The following is a 24,685-nucleotide window of genomic DNA, read 5'->3' on the forward strand; positions in this document are numbered from 1 at the left end:
ACCCCAGGGGGGTTCCTGCCCCCCAAGAGAGTTCTCTGCTCCCGCCAGGGGGATTCCTCCCACCCACGTCGTTTTCCCAAGGGGTGTTCCTGCCCCCCCCGGGGGGGATCCTGCCCCCCCAGGTGGGATCCTGCCCCCAGGGGCGGTCTTGCCCCGCCAGGACATTTCTGCCCCCCAGATCCTGCTCTGCACCCCCAGCCCCCCACCCCCGACCCCCACCTCACCCCACGGGGCGTGGCCACCCTGGAGGGCGTGGCCGGAGGGCGTGGCCAGGCGGGGACGGTGACGCAGTGGGCGGGGCGGGGCGGGCAGCGGGAGGCAGCGGCGGTGGCGGCGGCTTCCAGCGACTTCGGCGGTCGGTGAGTGCGGGCGGGGCCGGGCGGCCCCACGCTGCCCACGGGAGATGCTTCGCCCCCCGCGGAGCCGGGCGGAGGATGCTCTGCCCAGTGGGCTCCCCAGTGGGACCGGGCAGGGGATGCTCAGCGCCGCTTCTGCCCCCCTGCTGGGGCTGGACTCGGGGGGCTCTACCCTTTTTGTCTGCCCCCGGGGGTGCTCTTCCCCCTCCCCGAGGGGATGCTCTGCGGCTCCGTGGGGCTGGGCAGCTGCGGCTTTGCTCCCCACTGCCCCTCGGGTGGGGCTGGGCTGGGGATGCTCTGACCCTGGGAGGGGGTGCCTGAGTCCGGGGGTGCTTTGTCTCCCACCCCGTTACCCCTTGGAGGGGGTGTCTGAGTCAGGGGGTGTGCTGAGCTCCCCCGTTTCCCTTGGGTGGAGTCTGAGCTGGGGGGATGTCATCCTCCCCCCAAGCTGGGTTGTGGCGGTGACTTGCTGTCCCCCGACATTACCCCCAGGCCGGGCATCTGAGCCAAGGAGTTGCTCATCCCCCCACACCACCGGCCCTAGGCAGATGTGCTGCCACGTCCCCGCTGGGTGTGCAGGCAGGAGGGGTGAAGGGTGGACACATCCACCCCCCCGGAGGCTGCATGGTATGGAGGAGAGGAGCAGTGATTCCTCCAACCCAGGCATGGGGAGGGGGGTTCCTTGATTTTCAGCTGCTCTCTGCCCCTGACAGCCCCCCAATATGGTCCCAAGCTGTCCCTTTGCACCCCTCCTCCTCCCCATGCTTTCACCATACGCTGAGGGGGAGGGCAGGCTTCCCGATCCTATCCTGGCCTTCTCCTGCTCCTCTGGTTTCCCAGCGCCGTATCCTCCCGCCTCCCTTAGTACTGTCTCCAGCCCTCCAGCATCCGCCCTGCGAGCATCCACCCAGTGCCGAGCTCTGGGCTGTATCAGTCCCACTGAGCATCTGCCTGGCACTGAGCTCCGGGCTGGACCGGCTCCTGGGGGTACTCGCTAGACTGAAGCTTGTGGGGCTGGTTCAGCCCAGAGCTCGCCACCAGGTAAATGCTTGCCACCAGGTAAATGCTTGCCAAGCTGGTCCAGCTCTTAACTGGGCAGATGCTCACTAAGCTGGTCCAGCCTGGACATTGGCACAGGGCAGATGCCCACTGCGCCTGGGGCTGGATCAGCCCGGTGAGCATCTGGCCAGCTTGGCTAGCTCCAGCTGTGCTCACACTGGTTCCCATCCTCAGTCGGCTGGTGCCGTCTCGTCATGGCCACGGCAAGCTGCCTCCAGACACCGTGATTTTCTCCTGAATAACACCAGCCTTTAAGGGCTTGTTTATCCCCTAAATTACATCATTATAACAGCAATTGGCTTAGGAAGCCGGGTTTTGTTAAAGCTGTGCAAAACCTTCTGGGGACATCCTGGTTTTGGCCAAATCAGGGTTGGCAAAGTATTCATTTAAGCTCGTTTGCCACCATCTGCTCGTATGCTGGAATGATGTTCTCCTGGTGCATTTGACACCACTGTGCCACTTCACAAGCACAAGCTGGTACAGAGGCAAGGTGTGAGCTGGAGTTTGGTACCTGGATGAACATGCCTGTGTGGTTCAGGAATTTCTTGGCTGCGGTGCTGTCGGGGCTTTAGAGGAGATGGAAAATTGCTGTCTTTGTAGCTCTGATGATCTGGGAGTCTCGGGTATCTGTGCTCTTGGGAATGCCACGATGTGCTGCTCCCTGTGTCTCAGGACAGTGCTGGTTGGGAAGCAGAACTGATCTCTGGGGACTTCCTTGTAGATTTGTCAGGGAACCACCAGCACAGGTTGCTGGTTCTGTCCCCCCAGCACCCAGAGATGCTCAGGTGCATGGATGACTTCCCAGTTTCAGTGGTTGCTCCTCCTGCATCTCTTTTCCAGGAGACAGACGAAGGTTGTCTGGGACCTGTATCACCGACTGGAGGGTAGGGGGGAGCCCCCAAACTGGCAGGTTCCTGAGACACCAGTGGTGGGTGGGACTGATGGACGGATCTGGCTCTCTGGGACAGCCAGCTCAGCTGTGGCTTGGCAGATGTAGGATTAAATGACTCGTCCATCTCTGTGCAGCTTTCTGGCTTCATGGCGAGGGTGAGTGGGTCTTGCTCTGCACTGGTGGCTCGGTCCAGCTGTGCCTCGGCACTTGCCAACTGTTGAAGTGCAGATGCTGAGGGATTGAACCTGCTGGAGAGTTGAGTTCCTGCCTGTTTCAATTGTCTCAGAAGATGTCATGAGTAAACACCACCCTGAAAACCTCCACGTCTGTATCTTTTGAGGGCCCTTTTTGCAAGCCTTGCCCTTTCAGGCAACTCCCACTGGGGTGCAGGGGCATAGGGACAGGGATGAGGACGGTGGTGTGAGGAGGAGGGGGCTGAGTGAGTGAGAACTGGGCGGGTGATGGGGTTGTGGTGTGCTGGGTGGGAAGATCGTGGCTGTGAGTCCGTGATGGGAAAGAGCTGGGAGTTTGTGCTGAAGTTGCGGGGAGACAGCCCTGGAACCTCAGAGGGTGCTGAACCCAAACTGAGACCCAACTGGAAATGCTTCTGGAGGTCTCCAGTCTCTGGGGACAGGAGCAATTTTGGAATGAGTGTCTGTCTACTGCGTGGGCAGGGCTATTTCATGTTTTCCAGCAAAGCAGAAGGATACTGGATTCTTTAGCAAACATGGAAACCTTATTTTACAATTAATTTCCTTCTAAAGAATGTTTTGGTGAGTCTGAGGTTTCCCAGGTGGCTCCTAAAAGTGAGCTGGGACATCTCTGGGCTATTAACTGGAGGGAAAGAATGTTGGATCCGTTGCCTGGCTTTTCTTCCCAGAGAGGCATAAAATGCAATAAGAGCCCCCCCACTTTACAGATGCTTTCTGTGAAATGCCAAGCACCAAGTGTGGGGGTGACAGTTCTGATCAAGGTCTTGACCGAGCTTGATGGGCTCTGGTGTGGCCTTCGCAGGTAGGTCCAAGCCCTTGCCAGGCTCCTGAGGGACGTGGTTGGGAGTTTTCAGTGCTTAAAGGTCTCCTCTGCGAGCAAATGATGCCAAAAGGCTTGGAGGTGGCTGCACGTGTGGGTGTGCTCACACGAGCTGGCATTTGGGAGGGAGGAGGGGAAAATATCACATGAAACAACTGCAGCATTGGGGGACAGGTCTGCATTTGGGCCCATCTGGAGCAGAAGTAGTGAAAAATGATTCAAGGCTCTCTGTTAAAGAAAGTTGCGCTGATACAATTGGATTTTACTTCTGTTTGTGTTGTGGTCAAGCCGGTTAAAATCCTTGTGGGGGCATCGTAAAGCCTTCTCTTTAATTTGCACAGTGAGGATACCCTAAAGAATGAAATGGGTGTTCATCTCAATTATTTTTGCACAAAGCCATGCATGGAGCAGCTCTGCCTGCCCCCCAGCCCCAGTGCAGAGATTTCCATCCTGCAGCGGGGAGGTGGAGGGATCTTGGAGCTGGGTGCCAAACCTTCTCCAAAAGACAGGGCCAGGAGAGGACTGACCCTGTGTCCTCCAAGTCCCCCTTCTTTTCCTGAATCTCCACCTTGGTGTTTTAAATCAGCTCACAGGTCGCTGTCTCCAGCACTGTAATCCTGCAGGACTGACAAGGCTGGAATTTATCTGAAATGCAGATTATTATTTTTTTTTCAGCTCCGGGTTTTCAGTTTCTGCCACGCTTCTCTTAGCAAGCGCAAGGAGGTACCGGCTGGGTGGCTGCCTTTAATTGCATCAAAAGAAAAAAAAAAAAGAAAACAAGTGGCAGATGAGAGCTCATTTCCCCCATCCTCCTGTCCATTGCGACTGATTTCCAGGAGAGGGCAGTTCCCAGGGTTTTTTGCTGCGTGATGCCTCCTCTCTCCCCTGCAGCCTCCAAGCCAGCATCCACAGTGCTGAGCCCCAGCCGCTGCGCGTGGGTCGTGGAGGCAGTGCATGCCGGGGCATGGGCCCAGCTCCTCCACGGGGACACAAGATGTTGACAGCATGTGGCCGATTTCTTTAAATAGCGAGCGCTGTGCCGCGGGGATGTGCAGCAGGGAAGGATGCTCTTCCCCCCTGGCCTCTCCATCCAGCTGCCCGGAGGGGAGAGGATCCATTGCCAGGGCAGGATGGCACATCAGGGGAAGCGACCCCCTCCCAAAATTGCTGCTCATCCACCAGGCGCATTGATTTAAAGCCCTCGTTTCCACCCTTTCTTGGTAGATAGCAATTTTCTCCTTAATTACAGATGGGTTTTACCTCCCCGGCCAGCATCGTTTGTGATGTGACTAATGTGCTGGGACAGAAGAAACGCGCTGCTGTGGGGCTGGCGGCAGCGCGGTGCCCTGCGGGGTTCGATAGCCAAGAGGTAGGAGCTGGGCTGCACGTTGGATGGCAGAGCCTGGGGAAAGGGGGATGCTTGGCTGCACTGCCAGCTCAACACTTACCTTTCCGAGAGTCTCTTTAATGCAGTACATCCTCAAACAGATCCTCTCCTGCCAAAGCCTGGCCTTTCTGGCTTCCAAAATCGGAAAGGGTGTTTATAGCCTTGCTGTGGCATTAACACAGGTGTCGTAAACCTGATCTCACGCTCTTAATCATGAATTAAATAGGCTTGATGGTGGTGCCTACCACTATTCTCCGTGCATAAATTCATGGTGCCAGGGGCTGCAGACAGTGAGGGTAAAGATGGGCTTGTACAAAGTTTACAGCCTCCATAATCCAGTTAATCTGCACTGTAATTCAGTGCCTGGCAGCTGTACTAACTAGATCTTGGCCTCTTTCTAGCATCCCCCCCAAACTGTTTTGCAGGAAGGAGTCAGAAAAGGTCCAGAGGTTATTTTTGGCTGTTGCTGATTTATTCACACACTGATCAGCCAGGAGAGGAAGTTATTCTGGTTCCAAACTGTCCCACATAATGCGCAAGTACCTTGTGCGAGTGTGATTTCTCCAGGCGAGGTTGCAAGGTGACGTTCTTGTTTTGGGGAGCGAGCTCTCATAAAGCACCTTGATGGCTCATTGTCCTGTGAGCCCGCTCAGGGAGCTCAAATCAGGCCAGAGCCCCACAGCCAGGCAATACAAGCCCTGCACCCTCCTGTCCTTGGTCCGTAGGGGATAGACCTGAGCCCTGTGTCCCTGGGGTGGTGGAAAGCACTGTGCCTTGAAATTGCTGCTCCATCCAAGGGAGCACCTGTCTAGATTGTGGGTCTCTCTGGGCGAGACCTGGGTTTAGGGAGTGCAGGACAGCGTTTCAAGGCTTAGTTTGGGCACGGCATCGTTTTGAGGCTCAGGAAGCGCTGCGGTGTCTTAGCCAGTTTCTCTGCAGGGTGAGGTAGCTGTGGTGCTGCTGAATGTCTTCTCCCTGTGCTTGCTTTCCCTGGCATGCTGTGAAGCTGAGTTCCTCGCTCTCAGGAAGGGGTGATGGAAATGAAGTCTGAGAGTGGCACGGCCAGATCCTGCTTTTCTCCTGTGTCTGCACAAGAGATTGTTTCTGTGGGGCTTCCTGTTGTTGCCGCAGCTGGTTTCTGGCCCAGGCTAGTGGGGTTCAGCCAGGGTGGGCATCACAGGGACGTGGCATTGCTGGTGCCTTTGCCATCCCGTTGTGCTGGTAACATGTTTCCCACCCCAGCTGAGGATGGCATCGCTGTCAGCTGCATCCCCCCCCAGAGGTGCCGGCTCCAGCGGAGATCCTGTCCCTGTGCCACCCTCGTCGTTGCTGTGGCTGGGGTGTGTCAGCAGTGGTGATGTCCAACCATGGATGCACTGCTGGCATGGCGAAGGGGGACCTGATCCCCACATCTCCTGCAGCGAGGAGGCAGGCAGGGCCGAGTCTACATGGCGAAAGCGAGCAGGGTGTTTGGGCAGCCTGGGGAGGATTGCGAGAGGCTTTGTGGGGGCAGAGGAGCTGCAAACCCAAGCCCCTAAAGGACCCATGGAGGTGCTGAGCAAACCAAATGTTGGGTGCTGCTTTGCCGCTTGGAAAACCAGGCTGTGCTACAGAGTGGATGGGTGGAAGTCCTGGAGATCCCCATCTGCCTGCTAAGAGTTGCTGTCCTCAGTCCTCCAGCATCACAGCGCCTGGAGGCAGGTGCCCGCGAGGTTCATTGGGACACAGGGGACAGAGCGGGGTGTCTAATGTCACTGCCAGCATCTCTGGAGAGACACCTCCCTGAACCCTTCCCAGGGCTTGGGCTTTTCAGTCATCATGTGCAGAATAATATGGCTTAACTCATTTTAACCCATTAAGTGTTTAATTGGAGCCAGACGGCTCGTCTCTTCTGATCTGAGCTGCCTTTCCTTTGAGCCAGGATCCAGAAGGGCTTTGCTTCGCTGCTGTTACCTGTCTGATATCCAGATGTGCCACCGAGAGCAGCTAGTGTTTGATGGAGAGAAGACTTCTCTTTCCTCCTCCCCAGCATCAAAACATGGATGATAATCACTCGACTGTTGGCAACACTCAGGGGCTGCCATATTAAAAAAAGAGCATTTTTTTCCCCTTTTGATCATCTGCTTCTGTTAATTTAGTTACAAGACTTTTGCAGTGGCCATTTTTGGAGATGGCAATCAGAGCATCTCTGCAAGCAGAAATGGCTTTCCTTCTGCGTGTCCTTTGTGTTTACACTTATATAAAGAAATTTTGTCTCTTAAAATGAAGCTGAAATAAGCCCCAGCATTGCTGATCACTGCATGGCTCTTCATGAGTGCTGGTGTCACTTTCAAATCACACGTCGTCAATAAATCTAATTCTAACTGCCCTGCAGCAAATGGCATCAGCCTGCACTTTGAGATCTCTCCCACACGTACTCCCGCTGCCTAAAAATACCAGTGCTTTAATTCTCAAATGACTTGGCTATTGTACAGCCACCATTTTTTATTTAAATATTGCTGCATGCCTCAGTGCAGGACATCTGTTACGCTACAAAGGGTGAAATCCTGCTTTCAAGATCTGGCCTTTAAGTAACGCAGCGGCTGTGTAGATCTTTGGGGTAAATGAACATTTATTACTTTTACTCTCCTTGCTGTGAGGTGTGTTAATCAGGGGTGCAGCAGTGTTCAGGGAAGCAGAGTCCAGGAGGGGAAACTCATCCCTGCTGTGGCATCAAGCAACACCCCCCCCAAAACTCATCCTTTCACCAAGGAGATGGACCCTCAGCAGCCGCCAAAGAAAATGCCATCCTTGCTGGTGGCCTTCCCGGGGAAGGGCTGGCCACGTGTGCTGGCAGTGGCCAGCGAGGGCTGTTCTCAGGACAGGGCATGGGAAAGGCACTTCCAAAATCCCTTCCAGCCCAATACCAGAACCCTCCAGCATTACCCACGGGGATGCTCTCGTGTCCAAATCGCTGCATGCTTTAGGAGCTGTCGAAAACGCAGTGTATTGCACTTCATCCCTGTTAACCCTCCATGTGTGTGTCCCAGATGTCTATTCCATCCTCTTTGCAGTAAATATATAATTTACATTTACATGTCTGGCTTTGAGATGTGTAATACAGGGAAGGGGACTGACTGCTTTGGTTTGAGCAGCTGGGTCTCTTTAATGGGTAAATGCAAAGGGCATGCTGGTGTTTGCAGTTCATACAGGGCACTGGGCACACCAGTGTGTAACTCAGAAGCAAACAGGCTTTTCCTCCAGCAGATTTCAGCCCCTTGACCTTACTGGCTTGCTGGCAGGGCAGGGAGAGCTCATCGGTTGGTCTGTGAATGAAGCCAAGGGCTAATGTCACATGCTGTGATCTTGGGGTGAAGTGGCAAACTGGCTTTACTGGCTTTGTGGCATTGACTGGGGGATTTTGAAGCAGTGCTGGATGCGGTGGGTGTGAAAACTGAGGTTTAGCATAGCTGGGAGGTGCTGAGGCTATAAAACATGAGTGATGCTCTAAATGGATGTGTTTCTTTAGAAGACTGTGGATTGAAGGTATTTGGATTTTCCTCTCTCCATCTCCATGCGATAAACCCTTATGCTGCTGGCGGAGCTCGTTTCTGAGCTGTGGGTGCAGCCTGGAGCAGTGGGTGAGCACAGGCTCAAGGCACACACAGCTCTTGGGGTTGACTGGTAGCTAGGAGTCCTACACCCTGCCTCAGTGTGGTTCAGCCATGGATCCAAGCACTGATAATTCCCCCAGTCTTGCAAAAAAGAAAAAATAAATTATTTTGGAGGCTGTAAAGGTGAGGAAACGAGCCACCAACGCTGCATAGCTGACAGATACTGGCCGCTTGGTTTCTACCTCTCTCCACTGCAAGTAGGAGGAAATCCAACCACTGGAGATGCCAGGGAGGTGCTGGCACTGCCCTGGGGTGGAGATGAGTGTAGTGACCCATCAGGAAGAGCCGCCCTGGTCTGTCAGACCAAGATGTGGCAGGTCCTCCATCACTCAGTGCCTGGACTTTCTCCTTCTAAGGACTGTTGGCTCCACATGGGCTGACCTGGTGTGCCTCGAAATGCCAAAAGAATGCCAAAATGCAGAGAAGGAAGCAGAAGGACCTTTCCATGCTGCTGCCTTCACCCTGAGCTTTTTTCCCCCTCTTTTCTTCAGTGCAGGTGTGTACACAAGGAGTGCAACCATGTAATTGCAGGTGAGCTGGATGTTTGCCTGAGCCTGTTCTCCCAAAAGTGTGAGATTTTGCAGGACTTATCCCCAAATGATCAGGAGCTGCTTGTGAGCACCCAGGTTAAGCAGTCTCTGGGGCAGCTGGGACCTCCATGATCTCCTGTTGCCCCTCTCCATCCCCATTGGCTTGGATTAAGCCTGATCTGCTCTGAGGCAATTGCCAAGTGCACTTGATGGTACCCAAAGTGTTCATAAATCTGTGAGGACTCGTGGGTACAGGACGGGTGCTGATAACACCAGTAGCCACAGCAGGCTGGCTGGGGAGAGCTGGTCCGGACTGGTGGTGGTGGGAGGATGCTGCTAAAGAGAAGGAGATGGTGGCCACTGTGGTGGCTTTATTGCCTCTATATCTTCCTCCAAAGATGATGGTCTGGGTTTGAAAGAGCCCAGCCTCTGTGCAGCTGCAGCTCCCAGCTCCCTGCCAGCCTCAACCTTGCTCCAGCAGGGAGATGCGTGAGGTTTGGCTCTCACTTCTTGTTTTACAAAAAGCGAATATTGTCAGATTGAGAGCAACTCTGGTCATACTGTGTGCATATTAATGTGGAGCCCAGGCAGGGCTTGGTACACATGTGTCTGCCTCCGTGGATAGCCGGGGCGGGAGCTGGTATATGCACGTTGGGGTCTCTGCTGGGTTCAGAGGGATGTTATCTGCAAACGCAGCTCACAAGACAGCTGGGGAAGTGGTGGAGAGAGATGCCAAGAGGGGAGGCTGCCGTGAGGAATCTGAGTTGCTCCTGCCTGCAAAACTCCTCACGCCGCTGCTTGTGAGATGCCGGAGAGACAAATCGGCTGGGGGAAAGAGGCTTTGTGTCAGCACTGGAAGAGCAAGAGCAGTGTGACTTCAGCTCAACCTCCCAGGCTGGGATGGAGCTGCCTTTGCTCTGGAGCAGGAGCCAGCAAGCCCACAACGGTGTGTGACACTGATACAGCCCAGACGCTCCTCTCCCCGGCCATCACCGTGGCAGCCTGAAAAAGCCGGGGCCGCGTGAGGCCGCACTTGCCTAACATGGGCACTGGCTGCTGCCAGCTACCATTGGCTGCGATGGTTCAGCTCCTCTGAAGGCAGAATGGTCTCCAGGGGTCAGAGGCGTGGGTTTCCCCTCGCAGGGTGATGCTTGCGGGGATGCCAAAGGGACTGCTCAGTTTGCTCTTCCGCTTGGGATTCTGGCAGCTGGGTTCCCGGCCGTGCCGATGGCGCCGCAAGTACCCTGAGAAAACAAGGTAGCATCCACGCTCCTCTCCTCGGGCAGTCAGAGCCGGGACCCTGCGATGTTGTACAGCGGTAATGTGGCTGGGGGCGACAGGAGAGTGGAATGAGGGCCTCTGTAAAGGATGCTTCAAAATATGGAGGCATTTAACCGCGGCTCCTAGGGGACTGGCTGGTCTGTGGTGGGGTGAGGCTAGCCTGAGACTACCGTCTCCTGCAGCTGCTGTTGCCCTCCTTGCCAGCACAGCCTCTCAGCACCCCAAATTTCTCGCGGGTCACCCCAGGCACACCCAGCCCACCACTGTAGTCACCAGGGCGGCTTTCAGGGGTGAGTGGAGCCGTTCTCAGGTGTTTGCTCCCCATCCCGCTTGTTCTCCAGCTGTTCAGCTTCCCCCATCATATCCCTGTTCTCATCAGTCATTCTGTCTGTCTAGGGAAAGGCTTTTTAATAACATCTGACTTTTCAGCCATTTTTGAGTCATTTCCTTTCTTCTACTCCAATTTTCTTCTTCATAACTAGGAAGCCTTTCTTTGTCCTCAGCCAGAGGGGAGAGGACTGTTATTGCCTCTGTTATCATATTCCAGGAGGTTTGATCAGGTTAATGAAAATCCTTCTCTCTTTCTCCTGAGTGTCACTTGCACTCCCATCTTCTTTAGCCCGGTTTCTTAAGGAAATAAAACTAAAAGGCTTGTGTCATCAAGGCCTTTTCTCTCCCCCCACTTGCTCTCGAATGTGTTGGTCTCTCTTAGTAAGTCTAATGGGGTGGAGAGCTTGAAACACTCGGGGGCTTGTGATGGCTGGTGGGGAGGACAGAGCCAGGTGATGTCCCAGAGGGGCGCGGTGCAAGGGGCCAGTGGTGGGGCAGTGGGCTGGGGCTTGTTACCAAGAGAACAGGGCTGCGATCCCACTGGGAGCCCGAGGGGTGCCAGGGCTGTATCCCCAAGCCCGTTAGCTGGGATGACAGCCTGCATCACCTGGCTATTTTTGCTGCCTGTGTTCAGGAAAGGAACCAGAGGAGGAGAGTCACTCTAGCCTTGCAGATGGGGTGTTAGTCTGGGTTTCAAGAGACCTGGGCTGTGATTTCAGCCGCCGACTCACGCGTGGCTGTGTTTGAGGGCTCTTTCTGCAGCAGCAGGAGCTGCAGCTGGTTTAAGCTAATCTGGTGGAGTGTGAACTGCAGTGACAGAGGAGCCAGCGGAGATTTTCCACTGCTGTCCGTACTACAGCAGGGAGAGGAGGTAGAGTTTTTCCAGTGGCTGTTGCAAAATGTGGTTCCCTGGTAGTAACATGGGGATTGTAGCACTGCCGGTGAGGGAAATCTTGGGCATCCTGGGAGAAGCACAATGTGCAATCGGTAGTTCAAGTGCATTAGTGGAAAAGGATCAGAGTGCTTCTTAGTGCGTCCCTGGAGCTCATTTCCCTTTGCAACAAGGGATGGGGTACCTCATGAGTGTGTCCCCTCCTTTCCCAGCCTAGCCTGGGGAGAGGGATCACACCAGGCTGGGGAGGAGGGTTTGCTGAAGCCCTGCAGCATGGAGATGCTCTGCCCAGGTCTCACAGCAGGGGAGCAACCTGTCTGCTTGGCAATTTAGCCGGGAACTTAGCTTTTCTGCAGGTGAGTTACTGCTCGTTGGCACCGAGTTGAGTTGTAGAGCCGCACTCTGAAGGTTTCACCCTCGCTGTGCCATGTCGTTCACTTTGCATGTACATCTGGTATTTCTTTTGGGCAAGCTGTTCTGCTCTTCTCTCTTCAGCCTTCGTCCCTCAGGCCTGGAGCCTTGCTTGAACCTCAGCATGGCCCCTGCCCAGTCCCACTGCCAAAGAAGGAGACTGGGCTTGCTGCCAGGAGCCATGCCCCGTTCTCTGCCTGGTCCCACCAGGCACCTGCCTTCCCTCTCCCTTGTGATCCTTCCCAACATGGGGGCTTGCTGGGTGGCACCAACCCTGCAGAGAGCACAAGGGTCCTTCTAGCCTGGCAATGAGCGGGGTCCTCACCAGGTCTCCATGGACTCCCTTCTCCTAGGGGATCCACAAACATGCGATCCCATTAGGGGGGACGCACAGCAGTGGCTCTGTGTCCCAGCTCATGGTGCATCCCTTTCACCTTGCTTGGCATCTCTACCTACTTGTGGTCTGCTGGGTAAGAAGGCTTGATCGTGGGAAAACAAGACCAGCCTTGATGCCACCATGGTCATGGATGATGCAGATGTTTAGGGTGTATTTTGAAGCTAGATTTCTTAACAAACTGAGACATGGATAAAGGTAGGAGAAGGGCTTGGCAGTGGCCACTGCTCAGGAGCTGGGTGCTTCTGGGGTTTCTCTTTCCAGGAAGGGTTTCGGTTTTCCTTTGTTCTTTCCAGCCTCTCTTTTGATGGCGGTGAGATGGACTCTGTAATTGAGGAGATCCCAGCTGAATAATCCACTAAGGAAACTGCTAATTTGAAGACATGTCTGTAATAATTAAATCATTATCTGGAGGGAAGTGGAGAACAGATACCAGAACGGGGCTAATTAAAATCCAAACCCAGGATGACTTGGGCTCTGGGCCAGAGCACAGCATAGTCTGTTGGGGATGTCTTCATGTGTAATTGCTTTTCAGAACATCAATCCCACCAGAAAACCCATCTGTTCCCCCTCACGAGACCAAGATTGACCCAGAAACCCTCTTGTCTTGTCCTGTCCCATGTTAGAGGATGGCCATATGCTTTGCGAAGGGCAGAGGAGATGGTGAGACCCAATCTGGGAAGACCTCAGGAACTAGATTCCTCCATATCTCTGGAAGATTTGGTCTTTATCTTCTTTCAGCCCTCAGGCTTGGCTGATGCTCTTTGGAAATCCCTTGAGATCTAGGAGAAAAGTGGGCTCGTATCTATGCCTGCTCCATGGATGGAAGGATTTGGACCTACAAAGGTGCCACAGGGACACAGTGGCTTTGGCTGTAGGGAGAGATGAGTCTTGTTCAGGTTGACTCCACATTTGAGGTGGGAGCACCTTGGGAGAGGTTTTGTATGCTGCATCACCTGTAAGGATGCAGTGCATGGCTGGATATGAACCCAGCCTTTGAGTTATTGTGAGGTGTAAGCTCTGAGCAGGTCCAAATAGGTGGATGTGGCTCTGCTGAGCTGAAACGTGGTGACCAACAGGAGTGGTTGTGATGTTGGAGGGCAGAAACGGTCTTTGGATGTCACTTCATGCTATGCCATGACATGCAGATCTACAGGGTAGGTGTTAACGTGCATACCCAGAGGTGCCATGAATGCTTTGCCTGAGGCTAGTGAAGCCTGAAGTCCACCAGGTCCTTCAGCAGGGCCAAGCTCTTTGCAAAGTCCAATGCATAAAAATCCCACCTCCCATTTTCAGAATTCTGGGTCCAGGGTAAATTCAATCCTTTTGAGCTCCTGCACTTGATGAATTTTTGCGTCAGGGAGGTGCTGCTGCTCTGTCTGTGTAGACTGAAGGTCCCAATGTGGGTGGTAGCAAGGTGGAACCCAGCAGCAAGCATCGCTTCAGACGAGCTGGCCTTGAATCACTGTATTTCAGTAGGGAAGGGCTTGCAGCAGCCCCCTTCCAAAATTGGTTAAGATAAACTGGTTGCATTTACCTAGTGGAGACAAGGTCAGGGAGCTCTGTCTATCAGGTGCGCACGTCCTGAGCATCACTCAGCAAATGCCCCTGTATCAGCACAGCAGGTAGAGGTCATCTGAGGTGCGCTGGTGGCTGCAGGCAGCTTCTGATCTTGGGAAGCGGGGAGGAGGGCACAGCACCGGAAGCCACTTCTGCTCGGGTGAGCATCCCACCACCCCATGACACACGTTATTTTTTTCCCCCTACATTGCCCTGGAGGGACTGCAGCATTGCAGCAACACAGTGCTGGCACTGCAACGGTGACGTGGTGCATCTCGGGGACAGGCTGCTGGTGGAGCTGGGTTCTGCTTCCTCTAACATCTGCAGGAGCAGGGCACTGTAGGATGCCCAGGGTCCAAAACTGTGTCATAAAGAAGCCAGAAATTTAAAGCTGTCTGCAAAACCAGTCACTGAACCTTCTAGAAAATGTTGGCTCAGCTGCTGTGCTTGAGTTGTGTGTGGAGAGGGACTCCCAACCCTGTATGCATCCTGTCGGCCTGTGAGCTTTAATAGAGACAACACACAACGTTGGCACAACATTGTCACAACATCGTCATCTCAGGCAGCAGATGTGTTGCCAACGCATTGGGTCATCCCCTTCCCTTCATCCCCCCTCCAGGGATTTTAAGGTTTCCTGGCCACCACATTTTTGAGTGCCCACAGGAGCGCCGCTCAAACGGATGGACCAGGATGGAAACCACCACACCTGCATCTCTTCCAGTCAGTCATGCACCAATGTAATTACCTACATTTAATTTCTTTAAAAGCCTGCTGAGCTGCAAATGCCATTCCCCCCTTTCTTGGTGATGTCTCACATGGACTGGCCAAATCCTGCTCTCACCTCCTCCTGGGGTGGCTCGGGGGATCGTCCCTGGGGCCAGTGCTTGGTCACAGGGCCACTTGCCACAGCTCAGTGTGTGCAGGAGCTCCTGGAAGTGCTGGGGGGTGAGATTCCAAAGTGCTGTGTCGAGGGGCTTTGTGCCGATGGGCGTAATGGGGGTGGATGCTTTTTGGACACCCTTTGGGGGTGATGAACGGAAACACGGGCCAGGCTTGATGATGGCATGGTTGGGGCCACCACCTTTGCAGTCCTCTTGGGTGAGCTGGGCATGGCCATGGGGCCTTACAGGAGGCACAGTGGGGACAAGGGCACAAGGTCTTGGGGCCCTCGGTGACAGGCATGGGGCTTTGCCTGGGGTGCACTGGGTGCTGCCAGCAAGGACACAGAGCTCACTGCATTAGCTTAGCTCCACGGAGCTGACATTTTAAGAGGGAACGAGTTGGAAATTGAGCTGAACTAATGCCCAGCGCTGTTTTTTGTGACAATAAATGCTCAGATGAGAGCTGTGCTGACACAGAGAAGAGCTGCCACCCCACTGCAAACCACAACGCTTCTCACGCTTTCTGGAGCAATTTTGTGTTAGTTCCCTCAGTTCCTAAGCCTGGGCTGCAGGAGGTGGCCTTTCTGTCCCATAAGCCATGGGGGTCATTAGCTGGAGTACGAGGGTGCCAGTTAATGAAGAGAGAGGGGAAGCAGGGGGCTGGTGGAGCTGGGTTAAGCCCTCAGGGGCTCTGCTCAAAGCTCCCTGCTGGGTCTTATGCAGCTCATGACATTCACAAAAACCTTGATTTATTCTTCCTAATCTTCTCTAGTACGTGGGATCTCTGGCGGGAACTGGACTTATATATCCCTTATATCTTCCTTGTGAACTATATCTAGGAGGAATGAGCTCCAGATGGAGCTTTTTCCATGGCAGGGTATTTTTGAGGTGCTCTCTGTGGTTTCTCTGATGGCTAATATGGGTTAAGCTAATTCTACTATTCTTCTAAAGGGGAACAACTTGGACTTCCCTTCTCAATTCAGTTCTCAAAGCACAGCATCTTCAGGACCTCTGCTTTGCTGGTGCAGTGAGCTGGGAACATAGTCCTCTGCTTCATGGTGTTTGGGGATGTGAAGGGCCAGAGTCATCACCAAAAACTCCTTCTTGCAAGAAACAAGGCTTAAAACACAAGACAAACGTAGGAGAAGCCTTCCTGCAGCGCTGTCTGGCTGAGGCCAGCACTTGGCACTTTCCTGCTGCTGGGGCTGGAGGCTGTGTACGGGGTGAGCTTCCTCTGTGGGTTAATTTTGCATAATGAAGAGTTTGGGTTGAAGATGTGGACTTGCTCAATGTGGGTCAAACAGAAGCAGACAGAGCTCTAGTGCCTGTGCCTTGCCCCCAGATGCCTTTTAAATGTCACTGTCCTCAGATGTCCCCTCATGGCTGCCTCTGCCACGCCGTGCCATGTCCTGTCACTTGCCATGAACCGCAGAGATGAGACACCGGGAGCTGTTACCCAGTTGCCTGGGCCCTCGCTGGCACGTGGGCACGGGCACCGTGGGAGCGGCAGCAGGGTTATTCCAGCCTGGGTTGGGGGTGAACAGGGGCTGTGCTACAGTTCATCTCCACCTCTGCCTGCTCCTTACTGGGACCAGTCCTGCCTTCTATGCTTCTCTGGTGGCTTCTTCCATCCCTTCCAAACCACGTAGGGGGACAGCCAAGATGCCAAAGGACCACGACTTGGCCAGGGATAGTTGTGGTTATTCCCAGTGTGAGGATGCTTGGGAGGAAGAGCAGGTTCCAACCAAGTGGGGATTTAACTCTACGATCCTGCTTTGCTCTACACAGAGCTGAGCAACCACAGCTCTGAGATGCCATCCACCCACGTGTCCCAGTAGAGGTGGAGATGCATGGGGTATGTCTGGGTTTTTTTCCCCGTAGATGTCACAGAGCTGTCCTGGTACTGGATCTGTCCCGATCGTCCTCGGAGCCTGACTGCACAGAGCTGAGAATCACACTGGTATCCCACTCCCCACAGCTGGGCGAAAGCTGTTGGGTAATTAGCTGCACCATCAGCAAAGGGATTAAGTAAGTTGCTAAAGTTACTTAGCACAAGGAAGGGAAAGCAGAAGGGATGAATACAAGAGGGAACCCTCCCACTTCTCTTGAGTTACCAAAACCATCCAAGTTGCCTCTGGTTGGGGTCATCCAATGCCCAAGCCAAGATGTCACTGCTCTTCTTGAATAGGAAAGACTAAAACACCCCGTGTTTTGGGAGGATGGAGGAGAGCGATGTCCTGGTGCATCTGGGGAGCTCCTGAATTGTCTGCAGGTGGAATGGGGAGCACGAGGAGGGCTTGGGGTGCACATCTCACTGCCATTATCTCTGCTTGTGTGCTAAAGTGGTTGATGGTGAATTACTGAGCTCTGGAGGCCTCCTCATGGTGTGGGTCATGCTCCAGGACCACTGCTTTTCCCTTTCAGGTTGTGTTGGCTGCAAAATCTCCCTCTGTGATGTCGGGACGTGTTCCCAAGTCTGCCGCAGTCCAAACTGGAGCCAGCAGCACTAGGCATTTCCCTGGTCTGACTTCTATGGCTCTGAATACCCTCTAATACTTCCCAAATTTCACATTAAAAGCCCAGTCTGCCTCTTCCCTGGCTCTCCAAATTACCTCTCTGTGCACTTCCTCAACACCACTCAAAATTTGTGATCTGGCATAGGATAGTGGCAAAATGCTTAAGATGTGCCTGAGCGGTGCAGGGAGTGGGGTGCTGCTCTGGACCCCCGGGAGCAAACTGAGCCACTTCCCCTTTCTACCGTTCATGGAGTTGGCGGCCAAATTTTACAATGGGAAATGGGCAAATGTGCAGCAGATGTGTGGGAGCGATTAGTATTGCTGAGGGTTGTTGCATGGAGGGCCATGCTTAGAGTGTGGATGATGCTCCTGGGTGTGGAAGAGATGCCAGTGAGCTGGGCAACGCAGTGGAAACCCTGGATCTTGGGCAGACGAGGCATGCAAGCTGCTCAGGGTGGGCGACCTCTGCGTTAGGATGCACATGGTGTTTGTCACTAGGTTTCTTTACAAGCAGCAGCCTCCCGTGTCCCCTGGGCTAGGCGCAGAAGCCCGAGCTGCCTGCTGTAGCGTAGGTGCCAGGGCCTGGGTGGGTGAAGAGGCACCTCTGTATCTTTCCATAGGGCTTGGGTGCACCCGCGGTGCAGATTTCAGCAGCCCCCCTTCGTGCTGGTGACTCTTCCCCCATCACTGAATAAATTAGCACCAGCAAGTGCTCACAGTGTGTGACTAAAGCAGGGCAGGGGCTGGTTTGGCAGCGAGGAGGAGGGCCCCCGGCTCCAGGCCGTCAGGCTCCCAGATGAAATAACTCCTCATCAAAAGTGTCATGGGGGTGGGAGGGATGTACCCGTGGCAAAACCTCAAGTGAAATCATGGAAAATCACCAGCCACCCCTCCAAGTCTCAGCAATGATTGAAGTTATATCCTGCAAGTCGGGAAACTGAGGCACAAAGCCTCACTCTCCCAAAGGTGAGGGGACTTTTGCAGTGATACCGCCTCTGTGACAAGCACATGGTTTTCTCCCCATGGTTATAGACTGCTTCCCTGTGCTTTGCTCCCTCTCAAAGGAGTCTGCATCCACCTTGGTCTGGAAACCAGCCCGACTGCTGGGATCCCAGTGCTCACCTTCACTTGCAGATTCATCTAGGGGCTGGTTCACCTCGACATGCTGCTTCTAGAAGAGCTGTGGTGATTGTATGTCCCTCTACTGCTTGTTTAAACTAACCTTGAATGAAGCACAAGTCAAAAGCTTTGTCCTAACAGAGCAAAGGACGTAGGGTTTGGTTGCAAAGTTACAGATAAAAAGGATGAAATAGCCACATGCACGCACAGAGGTGGCGAGCAGGCCAGCTATTGAAAAAGGAAACGATTGTAACCAGCTTTGTGGCTTTTTTGCGTCGGGTCGGTTGCTGTTAATACCCCTCCTTGTCTCTGTGGGTGCATCTGAGTGCAGACCACATCCTGGAAGAGGGATGTGAGCTCAGTGTCATGCATCAGGCGCATCCTTCTCCTCCCTTCCAGGGAGTCCAGTTCACGGCACAGAGTGGTTTCCCAACTGCTCACCCATTGAAGGAATCGGTATTTCTCCAGCATTGCCAGCAGTCTCATCGTTTCAGTGATGCTGCTGGATTTTTGTGGAAACCCGCTACAAAACGTTACCAGTGCAGGTGACTGGAGTGGGATTGTGGTGACAGGATTTGGGGGATTTGATTTGTGTTTCTAATGGTTTGGGGTAACTGCTTTGCCTGCTGAGGCAGACCTGCAGCAGGGTGAAATCCAGCTCGTGAGCTTGTTACAGTGGCCGTATTCCCTTGCTTCACGAGCACGCTTGCTGGGGTCCCACGTGAGCTTCTGGCCACACTGGGATCCTCACGGGTTTAACAGCAACTTCAGACCTGTTGTCCTCCCTCCCCTCGGTCATGTTTTCGGCTGTTGCAAACCCAGAGATGAAGTTTGAAGGTGAGCCTGGGCTTGCTGAGTCTCTTGGCCAGGCTTTGGGATCCCACTTGTCAGAGGGATCATCCAGTTTGGAGCCCCTCCAAGACTCATTCCCGTCTGTCATCTCAACCCAAAGTGCAAAGGCAGGAGGTTTGTGTTTTGGTGTGTCTTTATCCCAGCAGTCCCTTCCCATGCCAGATTCCTCCTTGCAATAAACTGAGATTGCACCTTCCTCTGGGGTCAGTTGAGGACATGTGGCCCATTTTGGAAACAGGGAAACTGAGTCAGGAACAACACACAACTGATACAGCACTCCCCAAGGGGTGACATGGTCCTGTGAATTGGCATATGTGACTGAGTTAGGTGCCAACCACTGTTTGGGGTGTTCACCATCCTCCGCACTGTGCGCCCCATATCCACGCTGGAGGACCCGGCAGAGATTTCGGTTCATCGTCTGACGAGCTTTTTGTTGCAGAACAATTGGGTTTCTGCACAATGGCGAGGAGCAGGTGGCTTTCTGAAAATACCCACTGGAAGTTGTGTGTAATGCCTCCCCTCCCACTGCGAACTATAAATATCAGTTGAATACTAACACTTACTTCTCCCTGCAAAGAAACAGCCAGATCTGGACATTTTTCCTCCTGGTTTCTCCTCTGGCTTAGCAGCTTGGAGCAAGCAAGGGCTGAGGATGGGAACTACTTTTTGGTTTTGGAGCAAGTCTTTGGGGCAGAAGTGTGCCCATTAAGGTAAGATATTGGGAGTAGCTGTCTTTTATTGCTTGCAGTGTCCCCTGTCCCCATGCTTTAGGGGCACCCACTGCTTCCCTGCCACCTCTGAGACAGGACCTGGACATGCTGCCCAAATGTCCTGTCTTGCCAGGGTTGCACCTCCAGCAAGGGAAAGGTTGGACGTTGTCCCCTAGGGAGCAAGGGACACGTTGCTGCAGGTCTGGGGACCCCAGTTGACTTCCTGGGCCTGGACAGGAGGCACCGCTACATCTTTTCTCAGGTCTCAATCACATCCATAGCATGGATCTCCACAGCAGTGACTCTCCCCCTCTGCGAATCCATCTCACCCTTTAGCATGTGAATCTAATCCTTTGCTGCTAAAAATTGGCATCTTATTTCTATCCAGAATGCCTCATTTCCCTTATTATCCCTGGGTGTCCTGGCCACGGGCTGTCCCTGGCATCAGCCAGGTACCATCTGCGCGATACCCTGCCGTCGTCGGGGCTGCGTTAGGGAATGTGGAGGCACCATCACCATATGGGCCCCATAGTAACTCGGATCTTCCTCGTCCTTCTCAGGGGACTGGAGGTCCCCAGAGGCCACAGTGCATCCTGGGAGTAAATACAAGGACTCAGGAGAGATGCTGGGATGAGGTTATATCTGCCAATTGGTTTTCTTATTGATATGCAGCTTTTTCCCCATGGATTGCCCAGGATGGAGAAGCCAGGGTGCTTGAGCTTGCAGACGTGGCTGCTCAGGTCTGGGGTTGTAAAGCTGTAAGAAAGCTGTGGAGTATATAGATAGCAGTCTGTGCCCAGGCAGGGGATAGAGCGAGGAAAGGAAGGATGGAGAGGGGCCCTTGGGGTCTGCGGGGTTGTAGAGAGGGATGCGAGTTGCTCGTGGCCCACGCAGAGCTCGACTGGCCATCTCCAGTGCAGACAAGCCCCATCCAGACACCGTGGCATGAGCAGCACCTCTCCTGCAGTCTCAGGGCAGAAATGCCTTGGGAGGTGAAATCTCAGCCCGTGTCTCACGCGAGCACATGGCAAAGGCATCTCTGAGACTTGCTGTGGGTGAAGATTTCCATTTCTAGACTGCGCTTAAAATGGCAATTTCCACCATTGAGCCAGGGCACTTCTGCATCCTCTCTGTCTTGTGTGCAGTAGTAACCTCCATTTCCTCAGCCTCTAATTACCACATCTCCCAAAAGCATGCTCCGTGGGTTGGTGGAGATGTTGAGGATGTTCCTGCTCTGCCATCTGCAAGCCATCCCACAGCTCAGTGGGTAAGGACTGGCCTTCCCCGGGGCAGACCAGGGGATTGGTGGCTCAACATGTCCTGACTGCTCCAAAGTGGTGTCTGACTTTAACGAGGGTGGGAAGGACTTATGCCGGGAGACGGCTCCGTCTGTGGGAGCAGTGGTTGGGATGAGCTTGCTGGGATACGACACTTTTGCAGCCTGTCCATGTTTAACGCAGGATCACAAAGAAAAGGTGAAAAAAGAAGTCCCGCAAGGAAAACCAATAGCAAAAGGACATCACCCTCCTTCTTCCTCCTGGGTCTGACTGGGAAGGGGTCAGCGCTGGATGCTGGGACCCTGTCCTCTGCTTCCCCTCCACCTGCAAACAATGGACAATGGTGTGGGCTCTGCCACCCTGCCTGTGCTGCTCTTTTAAGGCCAGGTTGGGCGGCTGACGAGGATTTTCCAGGAGCGGAAAAGATCAAACTGACGTTTTTATGGGATGATCAATCTCTGTGAGCTTGTTGCCTCCAAGGTGTGCGTTAAACCCTCTTTGCCAGCTGCCTGCTGGGGTGATGATCTTGCTGACAGAGCCATGGAGGTTTTTTTCCTTTCTCTTGTCAGGGCTGAGATGAGAGTGAAGCTGTTCAGAAAAAAAAACGCAAGTCTGTCTCTGCCTCAGTGCACAGGCAGTGCAGTATGTGGGTAACGCTGGGTGTGCTTCTCGCCCTGGCGGAGAAGGGAAAGCCAGGGTGCTCCCTGGGACTGAGCATCCCACAGGCAGCTTGACTTGCTCAGAGTCAAGCTGGAGGCTGCCCGGAGTCGTGCCGAGCAAATAATCAGCTCAAGGGCAAAAAACCCCCTCTGCTCTCTATCAGCTGCTCTACATCTGGGCACCACTGTTGCAAACTGGCCTCTCCAAGTGGGAAGCCTGTGACTGTGCTATTTTCCATTCCAAAGAGTGGGGAAAGCATCATTTTTTGGGGGGAAGGGGTAGTAAAGCAAGCACGTTTTCACTGACAACAAACCTGCTTCCAGCAAGTCTGTGCCTGGCAGCCCCATGGGACTAAAAATACCCAGCAAAGGGCTAGAGCTGCGCAGTGTCTGTTTTCTCAGCTCACCAGCTGTCTCCTCGCATCTTCACTCCTCTACCCAATGATTATCCCATCAGTTAAGGCCCTCTAAACCCAGGCAGTAACATTTATGTAGTTTTACCAGCTACAGTTGAAAGGTTGAGATTCACAGGCAGTGTTTTGCTGCTAATTGCGAGCAAGCTCAGGCCCCTCCGACATCCAGCGCCAAAGGGCTGCTTTCAATCTGCCCTCGCTGCTGCCAAAATCACCGGCAAAGTGTGTGATGTGTTTGGGCTGTCGTCCACACTGACATCCCCAAGGTCCTTAAAAGCGACTGGTTGGATGTGCAGGTCTGCCTAAGAAATGCTGAGCTTTGCTATGTGGGGATGGCATCTTGTGTATGCAACTGCCAGCTGGGCTGCCGGGGGAAGAGCTGCGTGGGAATCGGTGATTTTCTGTTGCTTTTGGAGAACAGAGAAAATCCCAGGGTTTGAGGTGGTACAGAAATGAGGGGATAACGAGGGGAGCTGACCCTAGGCAGGAGCTTCCTGCACACGTGTCCCTGCACGCCCCTGCACCCATGCACATTCCTACACGTCCCTGCACGTGTGGATGTTGCTGCATGTGTGCGTGTCCCCGCGTGCGCGCACACCCCTGCACCCTCGCTTGTGCCTGTTGCTCACTGAACACACTTCCCACTCCAAAAGGCTTGAAGACAGCAGGTATCAAACCCAGCCTGATCCTGGCTTTCTCACTTGGCATCACAAATAAAACCTTTGCAACCACCCTGACCCTGGATGATGGTCCTTCCCTTTAGCTGAGCAGCTCCTGGGACTTGTGGTTTTGCTGTTGCTCTGGTTTTGCAGTGAAAGCTGCTGTGGTTGAATCCAGAAATAATCGTTCCCAAGTCCATGGGAGAGTTGCCCAGTGGTTGTCGGCGGGGTGGCTCTGTGACAGGGATGCTAGAGGCAGCTCAGTGTCTGTCTGTAGTGGTTATGGATGTGGATGGTGCCTCCCGCAGCGCAGGGATTTTTCCACTCTTGGGGTCTGCCGTGGTTTCAGCCAGGAGGTGGGCACATGTGGCTGAATTGTTTCCAGAGCCACACTCAGAGGCGGCAGAGCATCAGCCTGGATTTACCTGCCAGGGACCCGCTGGCAGAGGGATGCTCACGGTGCAGCAGTGTCATGAGGAGTGCAGAGAGCCCTGAAAGCCCTGGGCTGGCTGCCCACCACCTGCCTGGGGGCTTCAGGTCAGGACAAGGGGGGCTTTGGCAGCTCTTTGTGGTGGTAGGAAGTCTCATCCCTGGTTGTAGTGCTTCTCCAGCTGCAGAGGATTGTAGCAGCTCTCCTTGCCTTATGCTACAGTGTGTCCATAGCACCCATGCCTGGTGGCCCACGGTGCAAGGGGAGAATGTGACCACCCTCTAGTGAAGACATCCCCCAAGCCCTGGGCATGGAGGAACTTTGAGTCACTAAGCGTTGCCTTGTCCTGGGTGAACAGTTTTGTGCTGTATCACGTCTTTGCTGAGCATGCTCAGGAGGACAGAGCACAGACGCTTTTGGGGACCAGTGAGATGGGATGAGTCCATCCTGGGGTGGGATGTCCTGGACCAGCATCAGTGCTGTGCAAGGTACCTGTGATCCTGTTATCACCCTCTCCAGGCTGAGGAATCGGGCTCACTTATCACCCCCTGTCTCCCTTCACAAGAACAGCAGATATAACAGAATATAACTATGTATAGGAGCAGGTTGCAGGGAAGCAAAGTAGCACATGGGCTTACCCAAACCTGCTCAACTGTGGGGGAAGCAAAAAAAATCATCCCTTGGGTGATGCGTGGGGTAAATCTGTGCATCCTCCTGCACCATGTGGGGCCAGCCCCTTGGATTACCTCCACAGGGTACAGGGAGCTGCCATGGCCCCGCTGGGACTGGCGTCTTCAGAGTGTCCTTGTGGTAAGTGAGTCTCTCCTTTGCAGCTGGGTTAAATTTCCATCCCATCATTGCTCCTGTCAGATTTATGTCTTGGCCATTCCCTGCAGCATTTCCCCTCCTTGAGAGCCTGCAGGGCTCTTCCCTCCGTGCCTTGATTGATATCTCTTAATTCACCTGCTAATTCATTCAATTCCTCGTCAGCAGCTGAGGTGGGGACGCAGCCACGTGGCTGATTTTGCCATTCATGTCACGCTTGGGAGGCCATCTGGCTTTCCACAGTGTGGACATGCTTTCTCCACACTCATCCCACAAGCAGAGGTACAGCAGCGAAATGATACATGAAAGTCACCTCATTTGGGTTTTGCACCCAAATTAATAGAGCTTAGCCCTGGGGTAAGGCTGATTTCTGCTATTCTTGGCCCCGAGTCTCCCTAGAGCCTGGGGCATCTGCCCTCCAGGAAGGCTGGTGGCATGGCTGTGCTCATGTGGGGGTACCACTGGGGCTGCTAATTAGGGGAAAGAGGACTGGAAAACATTTTACCAGCTTAATTATGGGGACAAGGCTCACGTCCCACTCAACCCAAGGAGAGAAGGGGACTGGAA

At 53.9% G+C, this 24,685-nt stretch overlaps 1 protein-coding gene across 8 annotated transcripts in view; it reads left to right on the plus strand.

Moving 5' to 3' along the window:
• Positions 1-24,685, plus strand: part of PPFIA4 (PTPRF interacting protein alpha 4) — a 59,034-nt gene that overhangs the window by 673 nt on the left and 33,676 nt on the right. For 6 of the 8 annotated variants that reach the window (XM_074850598.1, XM_074850602.1, XM_074850603.1 and 3 more), the window contains exon 1: positions 294-359. The exons of 1 other annotated variant lie outside the window; for it this stretch is intronic. The gene's annotated coding sequence lies outside the window, so the exon portion shown is untranslated. Of the gene's footprint in view, positions 1-293; positions 360-24,083; positions 24,104-24,685 lie in introns of those variants that run through there. One more of the 8 variants, XM_074850600.1, reaches the window with a different exon arrangement.

Source organism: Strix aluco, chromosome 25, assembly GCF_031877795.1.
Source record: "Strix aluco isolate bStrAlu1 chromosome 25, bStrAlu1.hap1, whole genome shotgun sequence".
NCBI classification, from domain to species: Eukaryota; Metazoa; Chordata; class Aves; order Strigiformes; family Strigidae; genus Strix; species Strix aluco.